The sequence below is a fragment of the Haliotis rubra genome, unplaced genomic scaffold (genome assembly GCF_003918875.1).
Source record: "Haliotis rubra isolate DU_JTF1 unplaced genomic scaffold, ASM391887v1 Scf739, whole genome shotgun sequence".
Taxonomy (NCBI): Eukaryota; Metazoa; Mollusca; class Gastropoda; order Lepetellida; family Haliotidae; genus Haliotis; species Haliotis rubra.
The window spans coordinates 269,913-281,026 of record NW_025767456.1 but is presented as its reverse complement, the minus strand read 5'-3'; positions in this window follow the sequence as shown (position 1 = coordinate 281,026).

Sequence of the window (11,114 nt, the reverse complement as noted above, 5' to 3'; positions counted from 1 at the left end):
TCTTACCACATTAGTTCGGGAAAAAAGAACATGATTAACGGCCCGGGGATGTATTTCATTATGGGATTTCTGTACAACACAAGCGTTGTTGAAAAGGTTTCAAGATCCAACATTATTTCTGCATATACATGATTGAAAAAAACATTTAGAAGATTTGTATGCAAATATGATCGTTGAAAAGTCTTAATCAATTTGAAACCAGTTGAGGCCTCAAATTGATGGTTAAGGGATTTTTCAGATGAAAAATACGACAGATTGTTACCCGTAGTACTGTTTGAATTGTATTTGGTGTCACTGATAGACTGATTAGCAACGGTTAAGAATGATGGTTTCAGATAGCAAAGATCCGATCCTTGAAATCGCATTTACTCAAAAGGAACCCGTGAAGGTCCGGGTTAGAATATTGATCTTCAGTAACCCATGCTTTTCGTAACAGGCGACTAACGGGATCGGGTGGTCAGGCTCGCTGACCTGGTTAACACATGTCATCGGTTTCCAATTGCGCAGATCGATGCTCATGCTGTTGATCACTGGATTGTCTGGTACAGACTCGATTATTTGCAGACCGCCGGAATATTGCTGAGTGCGGCGTAGAACTAAACTCACTCACTCACTCAAAAGGAATGAGAAACATTCAAAGTCAAACTTAAACTGTGCATGTGTGAGGTGTGTGTGTGTGAGAGAGAGAGAGTGTGTGTGTGTGTGTGTGTGTGTGTGTGTGTGTGCGCGGGCGCGCGCGCGCGCATATAGATGTACATAAATACCAACCATTACATATAAGCTACAAAACCTTTTCCTAAACCTAAATAAATCTCAGACAACGAATATCACATTCCATTGTGTGATTCCGTCTTTATGATAAGCATGTGTTTATACATCGCTTTGAGTTCTAGTTGTATACAACATACACCATTCATATCATACACTGCGAATGTTGTCGCATTTGCTCGGCACTTTGGTTTAATTGTGCAAGTGTTAAGATGAATATGTTGGACTGGGACAATGTATGGCGTTCTTTCATATTTTGACACCTTAATACCAGAGTCATTGAGCACATCGTCTCGGCATGGGCTGCGTCTCCACTACAGAGACGTGGACGTCCATTACACACACAGATTAATCCTGATAAAGGAAGTCAGCGCGCTGCGATGTGACCCCTGTAGCTCATGTCGCCGTCTTCGCAATGCCTGCTTCATCAAATAGTGCTGCATTCTGGGGAACATCACTTCAATACGACTCATTGCCTCATACTTCTAATCACCTCCCGAACAGAAATGCAATCAAAATGCATGCAAATCTCTCATTCGTAATATTGAAATTCAAAAAGCACTATGCACTTATGAGGTGTCCTTGTAATGGTGGATGGTTGAGGAAAGTTTGATGCAAATTTAAGTGGCACACACAATCACCACATCATCGACGGAGGAACTAATTTCATCACTAATACATCTAAATGTCGAGAATAATCCCTAGCCAAACACCGCGAGTAGGCCTCCTTCCCGTCAGAAGGTCGCCGACTGGTCAATAGCGTCCGTCTGTATGTAGTACGGTTTGTGTTTTAAGAGAAATGTGTGTCAGTCGTTCATTCCAGGCTATAATATTTGCTCAGTAAAATAATTCCACACGATATGTCAGACACACAAGTGACTTAAACAAGATTTTGCATAAACGCTTTTAAGCCTATTAATGTAAAATGTAACAGGTTCACTTTAAAGCATTTGGAAAAATGATTGAAAACAAAGTGATTTGGAGAATGGTTCTCTCGACATCTCTCAGGTTCCTTCAGTCAGTATTGATTAGGATTACACATTATTCGGCTGAGGAGACAGAAAATGTCAACGCTGATAACATATGGGAGGATATTGTGGTCAGCAGTTTCCATCGTACACTATACAACATGCAGACAAATCAGACGTGGATTTAATAATATGACAGAAGTCGTGTTTGATTAACAAGCTTTTAACATCACTTTGTCTTATTAAACTCCTCGCATCGCACCACCTCCTCCCTCCGACATGCAGCGCCAGCATGTTTCCCGTAGTCCAAACATCAATCTTCCCTTTTTGTCAGCTTGAATCCGATCTAATAAAATCTCTCATCTCATTTGAGAAATGGTTGCTCTCTAGAACAAAGAAGAGATAATGAAATACTCAAAGGTTTGCCCCACATTTTACCAGCAATTTCTTCTGCAGAAACACACAAAGCAATGGTTGAATGCTTGCACTGATGGGTTTGTCGTGATGCTGAGATGTATTGGCTAAATTCAATAATATAAGAGAATTGTTTTGATTCGATTGTGAATTACATGCATTATGCATATCATAGCCCCTGTGTGGGAAGTTCAAGCAAAGTGTATAAACGAGATTAACTCCAGAACAGGGAGGTGGAGGATTGGCTGAAGTGTCTTCAGTGTATAGGTTACCCCGTACAAATCCGTACTCGTATATAGACCCAACCAATATCGTTTACACAGTACAGTTATCCCCGTACACTTCCGCCTAGCAGTGGTACTCGTATATAGACCCAACCAATACCGTTTACACAGTACAGTTATCCCCGTACACTTCCGCCTAGCAGTGGTACTCGTATATAGACCCAACCAATACCGTTTACACAGTACAGTTATCCCCGTACACTTCCGCCTAGCAGTGGTACTCGTATATAGACCCAACCAATACCGTTTACACAGTACAGTTATCCCCGTACACTTCCGCCTAGCAGTGGTACTCGTATATAGACCCAACCAATACCGTTTACACAGTACAGTTATCCCCGTACACTTCCGCCTAGCAGTGGTACTCGTATATAGACCCAACCAATACCGTTTACACAGTACAGTTACCCCGTACACTTCCGCCTAGCAGTGGTACTCGTATATAGGCCCAACCAATACCGTTTACACAGTTTACACAGTTACCCCGTACACTTCCGCCTAGCAGTGGTACTCGTATATAGGCCCAACCAATACCGTTTACACAGTACAGTTACTCCGTACACTTCCGCCTAGCAGTGGTACTCGTATATAGACCCAACCAATACCGTTTACACAGTACAGTTACTCCGTACACTTCCGCCTAGCAGTGGTACTCGTATATAGGACCAACCAATACCGTTTACACAGTAAAGTTACCCCGTACACTTCCGCCTAGCAGTGGTACTCGTATATAGACCCAACCAATACCGTTTACACAGTACAGTTACTCCTTACACTTCCGCCTAGCAGTGGTACTCGTATATAGATCCAACCAATACCGTTTACACAGTACAGTTACTCCGTACACTTCCGCCTAGCAGTGGTACTCGTATATAGGCCCAACCAATACCGTTTACACAGTACAGTTACTCCGTACACTTCCGCCTAGCAGTGGTACTCGTATATAGGCCCATACAACATCATTTACACACTACACATTTCATTGGGTGTAACAGATCGACCTAGTGGTGAATATTGTGTACATGTATCATAAACATCTGACTGACTGACTGAGTATGGTTTTACGCCGCTTTTAGCAATATTCCAGCAACATCACGGCGGGGGACACCAGAAATGGGCTTCACACATTGTACCCATGTGGGGATTCGAACCCGGGTCTTCGGCGTGACGAGCCAACGCTTTAACCAGTAGGCTACCCCACCGCCCCCCATAAACATCTGAGGCCAAATCTTCACCTTAACTTGTAGGAGCATAAGTACTTTGAATATCAGTAACATATATACATTGAACCGAGTGACGATGAGGTCCATTGTTGACATGATATCCCACTCAATATGCCGCTAGTCGGCGTTGTGGGTCTATGTAGCGCATTTCTACATTACGTTATTGCTCTTCCAGGACATCGGTGCCATTGCGTGGACAGCTCTCTCAAGTAAAAGATATATGTCAGTGTGATTATGAAAACTCCACCGACTGGCCAGCAAGAGTGAGGACATTGTTTGATACGTGTGCTCCCATAGGGGAAACCACTTTCATTTAATTTACAACTGTAATATAAATTACAACACCTGTTGTGTTTTTGAAAATTAGTACCTGCATAGATCATGAAGTAAATACTCTCCGTCACAAACACCTGTATAAATAGAAACCCCTCTTCCTTTCACGCTCGCGTGTTTCTGGAGAAACCCTCGGCAGCTCCTCTTTTCGACAAATTTCTGTTACTGGGCAAAACTTTTCACCATGCCTACGAGCTGCTGTTTCTGGATGCCCCTCTCACCGTCCCCATACCTTGGACCTGAACACCAACCGACGAGGACCAATCACCTTGCCCTCAGATAATTCCCATCGGCTTTTTCATCGGGTCACGGTATCCTCAGTTCTACTGTAATCCCTTCAACTGTTCAATCCACCCATCTCAACCCTTGTATTCCATAACATAGGTCCCTTCAAACAACACCAGCACTGGAACAACCTTACAACAACGTTCTCTTGCCCGCTGTACTGAACTTCCCCTTGAACCTCGCGCCCTTGGCTCTCAAACTGAACCACCCTCTGGCCGCTTCCCCGTGGGCCCCGTGACTGCATCACTCATCACTCGAGAGTTTAATCCGCGCTTCAAAGCTAGTTCGTCTTCTAGTAAAAATCAATAAGATTGAAAGAATCAGACATCCATGCCGCCAACTACACAAGCAGTCATCTGTCGACTTCAGTCAATATCTTTCTGTTAGCTTGTCTGTCCTTATTTATGGTAATTACATGACCCACTTTTGCCAAATACATTATTTGTCTTTTGAAGTATAAGCTGGTCTGATGTTGGTCGTTTCCTTTGATTCTGTAATATATGACGCCTTCTACACATGCTACACTTAAGGTTTACTGCACACGTCTTGATAACTCCCTACTCTTCCATGCCATTCTTTCTGCTCCTCTCTGCAGACCGGTCAGGTCATCTTAGTTGATGAACATCTTGTGCTCAGGTCGCATTATCTGACGTTGGTTACAACAAAATCACAGGTCGCATTTTCAGATGTTTATTTCACTCTGATACCCAGATCGCATTATGAAATCATATTTCACTGTGATGCCCAGGTGGAATTATAGGATGTCGATTAAAATCTGATGCCTAGATCGGATTATCAGATATTGATTACACTCTGATGGCCAGGGCGCATTATGAGATCATATTACCCCATGATGCCAAGGTCGAATTATAAAATCATATTACACTCTCATGTCCAGGCATTTCTGGTGTCCCCCGCCGTGATATTGCTGGAATATTGCTAAAAGCGGCGCAAAACCAAACTCACTCACTCACTCATGTCCAGGTCGCATCATCAAATCATCTTTCACTCTAATCACCAGGTCTCATTATGAAATCATCTTTCACTCTAATCCCCAGGTCTCATTATGAAATCGTATTTCACTCTCATCCCAAAGTCTAATTATAAAATCATCTTTCACTCTCATCCCCAGGTATAATCACAGGTCGCATTTCCAGATGTTTATTTCACTCTGATACCCAGGTCGCATTATGAAATCATCTTTCACTCTAATCCCCAGGTCTCATTATGAAATCGTCTTTCACTCTAATCCCCAGGTCTCATTATGAAATCATCTTTCACTCTAATCCTCTGGTCGCATCATCAAATCATCTTTCACTAATCCCCAGGTTGCATTATAAAATCATACTTCACTGTGATGCCCAGGTGGAATTATAGGATGTCGATTAATATCTGATGCCTAGATCGGATTATCAGATATTGATTTCACTCTGATGGTCAGGGCGCATTATGAGATCATAATCCCCAGGTCTCATTATGAAATCATCTTTCACTCTCATCCTCAAGTCTAATTATAAAATCATCTTTCACTCTAATCCCCAGGTATAATCACAGGTCGCATTTCCAGATGTTTATTTCACTCTGATACCCAGGTCGCATTATGAAATCATATTTCACTGTGATGCCCAGGTGGAATTACAGGATGTCGATTAAAATCTGATGCCTAGATCGGATTATCAGATATTCATTTCACTCTGATGGCCAGGGCGCATTATGAAATCATCTTCACTCTAATCCCAAAGGCTAATTATGAAATCATCTTTCACTCTAATCCCCAGGTCGCATCATGAAATCATCTTTCACTCTAATCCCCAGGTCTCATTATGAAATCATCTTTCACTCTAATCCCCAGGTCCTATTATGAAATCATCTTTCACACTAATCCCCAGGTCGCATTATGAAATCATATTTCACTGTGATGCCCAGGTGGAATTATAGGATGTCGATTAAAATCTGATGCCTCGATCGGATTATCAGATCAGGTCGAATTATAAAATCATATTACACTCTGATGTCCAGGTCTCATTATGAAATCATCTTCACTCTGATGGCCAGGGCGCATTATGAGATCATATTACCCCATGATGCCAAGGTCGAATTATAAAATCATATTACACTCTGATGTCCAGGTCTCATTATGAAATCATCCTTCACTCTTATCCCCAGGTCGCATCATGAAATCATCTTTCACTCTAATCCCCAGGTCGCATCATCAAATCATCTTTCACTCTAATCCCCAGGTCGCATTATGAAATCATTATTCACTGTGATGCCCAGGTGGAATTATAGGATGTCGATTAAAATCTGATGCCTAGATCGGATTATCAGATATTGATTTCACTCTGATGGCCAGGGCGCATTATGGGATCATATAACACCATGATGCCAAGGTCGAATTATGAAATGATCTTTCACTCTAATCCCCAGGTCGCATCATCAAATCATCTTTCACTCTAATCCCCAGGCCTAATTATGAAATCTTCTTTCACTCTAATCCCCAGGTGGCATCATTAAATCGTTTCACTCTAATCCCCAGGTCTCATTATGCAATCATCTTTCACTCTAATCCCCAGGTCTTATTATGAAATCATCTTTCACTCTAATCCCCAGGTCGCATCATGAAATCATCTTTCACTCTAATCCCCAGGTCTCATTATGCAATCATCTTTCACTCTAATCCCCAGGTCTCATTATGAAATCATCTTTCTCTCTAATCCCCAGGTCGCATCATGAAATCATCTTTCACTCTCATCCCCAGATCGCATCATGAAATCATCTTTCACTCTACCCCAGGTCGCATTATGAAATCATATTTCATTCTAATCCCCAGGTCGCATTATGAAATCATCTTTTACTCTAATCACCAGGTCGCATTATGAAATCATCTTTGACTCTAATCCCCAGGTCTCATTATGAAATCATCTTTCACTCTACCCCAGGTCGCATTATGAAATCATCTTTCACTCTAATCCCCAGGTCGCATTATGAAATCATCTTTCACTCTAATCCCCAGGTCGCATCATGAAATCATCTTTCACTCTAATCCCCAGGTCTCATTATGAAATCATCTTTCACTCTAATCCCCAGGTCGCATTATGAAATCATCTTTCACTCTAATCCCCAGGTCGCATTATGAAATCATTTTTCACTCTACCCCAGGTCGCATTATAAAATCATCTTTCACTTTAATCCCCAGGTCGCATTATGAAATCATCTTTCACTCTAATCCCCAGGTCGCATCATGAAATGATCTTTCACTCTAATCCCCAGGTCGATTCATGAAATCATATTACACTCTGATGTCCAGGCTGAATTATAGGATGTCGATCTAACGCCCAGATTGGATTATCAGAAGTTGACTATACTCTGATGTTTATTTCACTCTGATGCCCAGGTCGCATCATGATATCCTATTATACACTGATGCCCAGGTCGAATTATAGGATGTTGATTTCCTAATGCCAAGGTCGGACTGGCAGGTGTTCACCATGCCCTGATTCCAGGTCGCATTAATAGATGGTGAAACGGTGAGGCAAAGGGCGTGTATGTGAGTACCGGGAACAGCACTCAATGTCAAGCCAGGCAACTTTACTAGGTTGAGAAATCAAGTTAATTAATGAAATGTTGTACTTAGTTACGTTAAATAACATGTGCCACTCATGCGTTATAAGTCGTAAGCTAAAGCTTTATTACATTGTGCCATTGTAAAACAAATGGTAATTGTTTTGTTTCTATTAGCATTCAGTAGAAGCCAGTGGTGTGGAAGTTTTAGGGGGCCAGGGGTTGTCTAGAATCTAGAATCTTTAGAACAGCCCACATTAATCTAGCATAGTACAGATCATTTCTGGAAGATTGTAAAGCCTATATACGTTGCAAACGCATGCCTTCATCGCCTCACATTACATGAAGACCAGCAATTACGTGAAGATCATCCTGCATATCAATCCTAAAAATATTTCTGAAGATTGACCACTGCTATGTCTAGGTGAATATAATCACTATAGGTATGACCACTGCTATGTCTAGGTGAATATAATCACTATAGGTATGACCACTGCTATGTCTAGGTGAATATAATCACTATAGGTATGACCACTGCTATGTCTAGGTGAATATAATCACTATAGGTATGACCACTGCTATGTCTAGGTGAATATAATCACTATAGGTATGACCACTGCTATGTCTAGGTGAATATAATCACTATAGGTATGACCACTGCTATGTCTAGGTGAATATAATCACTATAGGTATGACCACTGCTATGTCTAGGTGAATATAATCACTATAGGTATGACCACTGCTATGTCTAGGTGAATATAATCACTATAGGTATGACCACTGTTATGTCTAGGTGAATATAATCACTATAGGTTTGACCGCTGCTATGTCTAGGTGAATATAATCACTATAGGTATGACCACTGTTATGTCTAGGTGAATTTAATCACTATAGGTATGACCACTGCTATGTCTAGGTGAATATAATCACTATAGGTATAACCACTGCTATGTCTAGGTGAATATAATCACTATAGGTATGACCACTGCTATGTCTAGGTGAATATAATCACTATAGGTATGACCACTGCTATGTCTAGGTGAATATAATCACTATAGGTATGACCACTGCATGTCTAGGTGAATATGATCACTATAGGTATGATCACTGCTATGTCTAGGTGAATATAATCACTATAGGTATGACCACTGCTATGTCTAGGTGAATATAATCACTATAGGTATGACCACTGCCATGTCTAGGTGAATATAATCACTATAGGTATGACCACTGCTATGTCTAGGTGAATATAATCACTATAGGTATGACCACTGCTATGTCTAGGTGAATATAATCACTATAGGTATGACCACTGCATGTCTAGGTGAATATGATCACTATAGGTATGATCACTGCTATGTCTAGGTGAATATAATCACTATAGGTATGACCACTGCTATGTCTAGGTGAATATAATCACTATAGGTATGACCACTGCCATGTCTAGGTGAATATAATCACTATAGGTATGACCACTGCTATGTCTAGGTGAATATAATCACTATAGGTATAACCACTGCTATGTCTAGGTGAATATAATCACTATAGGTATGACCACTGCTATGTCTAGGTGAATATAATCACTATAGGTATGACCACTGCTATGTCTAGGTGAATATAATCACTATAGGTATGACCACTGCTGTTATATTTCATACTGACATTGTATATATACTTACGTACTGTGAACTGTCTTTCTATTGTATACTGCCAATGTAATTGCACTGCAGTAATTTAACTGGTTTGTAAATCATTTCATAATGAGATTGTTTATTGTATACCATGACATTGTTATTTGTTTGTTTCACTTTGGGGTCAACTTTTAGTCCCAACTATCGACACATGACATCCTGAAGACACCAACAAATTTTCACTATTGTCATTTCAATTCGATTTCGTCATTATTACATTAATGAAGACCTGTAGTCTCAAGTGAATTCAAATTTAACACATACTACTTTCTATATAACATGTTCACTCGGAAGTGTTTGTTTCTCTTGTGAGGGGGAAGTGCTGACCACGCTCTGGTGGAGGAAGTGCTGACCATGCTCTGGTGAAGGAAGTGCAGACCACGCTCTGGTGGTGGAAGTGCTGACCACGCTCTGGTGAAGGAAGTGCAGACCACGCTCTGGTGGAGGAAGTGCTGACCACGCTCTGGTGGAGGAAGTTCTGACCACGCTATGGTGGAGGAAGTGCTGACCACGCTATGGTGGAGGAAGTGCAGACCACGCTATGGTGGAGGAAGTGCTGACCACGCTCTGGTGAAGGAAGTGCTGACCACGCTCTGGTGAAGGAAGTGCAGACCACGCCCTGGTGGAGGAAGTGCTGACCACGCTATGGTAGAGGAAGTGCTGACCACGCTATGGTGGAGGAAGTGCTGACCACGCTCTGGTGGAGGAAGTGCTGACCACGCTCCGGTGGAGGAAGTGCTGACCACGCTCTGGTGGAGGAAGTGCTGACCACGCTTTGGTGGAGGAAGTGCTGACCACGCTCTGGTGGAGGAAGTGCTGACCACGCTCTGGTGGAGGAAGTGCTGACCACGCTCTGGTGGAGGAAGTGCTGACCACGCTCTGGTGGAGGAAGTGCAGACCACGCTCTGGTGGAGGAAGTGCTGACCACGCCTGGTGGAGGGAAGTGCTGACCACGCCATGGTGGAGGAAGTGCTGACCACGCCTGGTGGAGGAAGTGCAGACCACGCCTGGTGGGAGGAAGTGCTGACCACGCTCTGGTGGAGGAAGTGCTGACCACGCCTGGTGGAGGAAGTGCTGACCACGCCATGGTGGAGGAAGTGCTGTCCACGCCTGGTGGAGGAAGTGCTGACCACGCTCTGGTGGAGGAAGTGCTGACCACGCTCTGGTGGAGGAAGTGCTGACCACGCTCTGGTGGAGGAAGTGCTGACCACGCTCTGGTGGAGGAAGTGCTGTCCACGCTCTGGTGGAGGAAGTGCAGACCACGCTCTGGTGGAGGAAGTGCAGACCACGCTCTGGTGGAGGAAGTGCTGACCACGCTCTGGTGGAGGAAGTGCTGACCACGCTCTGGTGAAGGAAGTGCAGACCACGCTCTGGTGGAGGAAGTGCTGACCACGCTCTGGTGGAGGAAGTGCTGACCACGCGTCTGTTACATGTTGTCCTAGAGCATGATTAGATTACAACGGAAAACAGATACCATGTTCACGTGACATATCTCATCACGTGTTACCATGGTTACTACTTCAAACACAGAGGAGACAGACGTACAATATGTGCATAATTCATTTTCCAGCGTGACAACAACAAAAT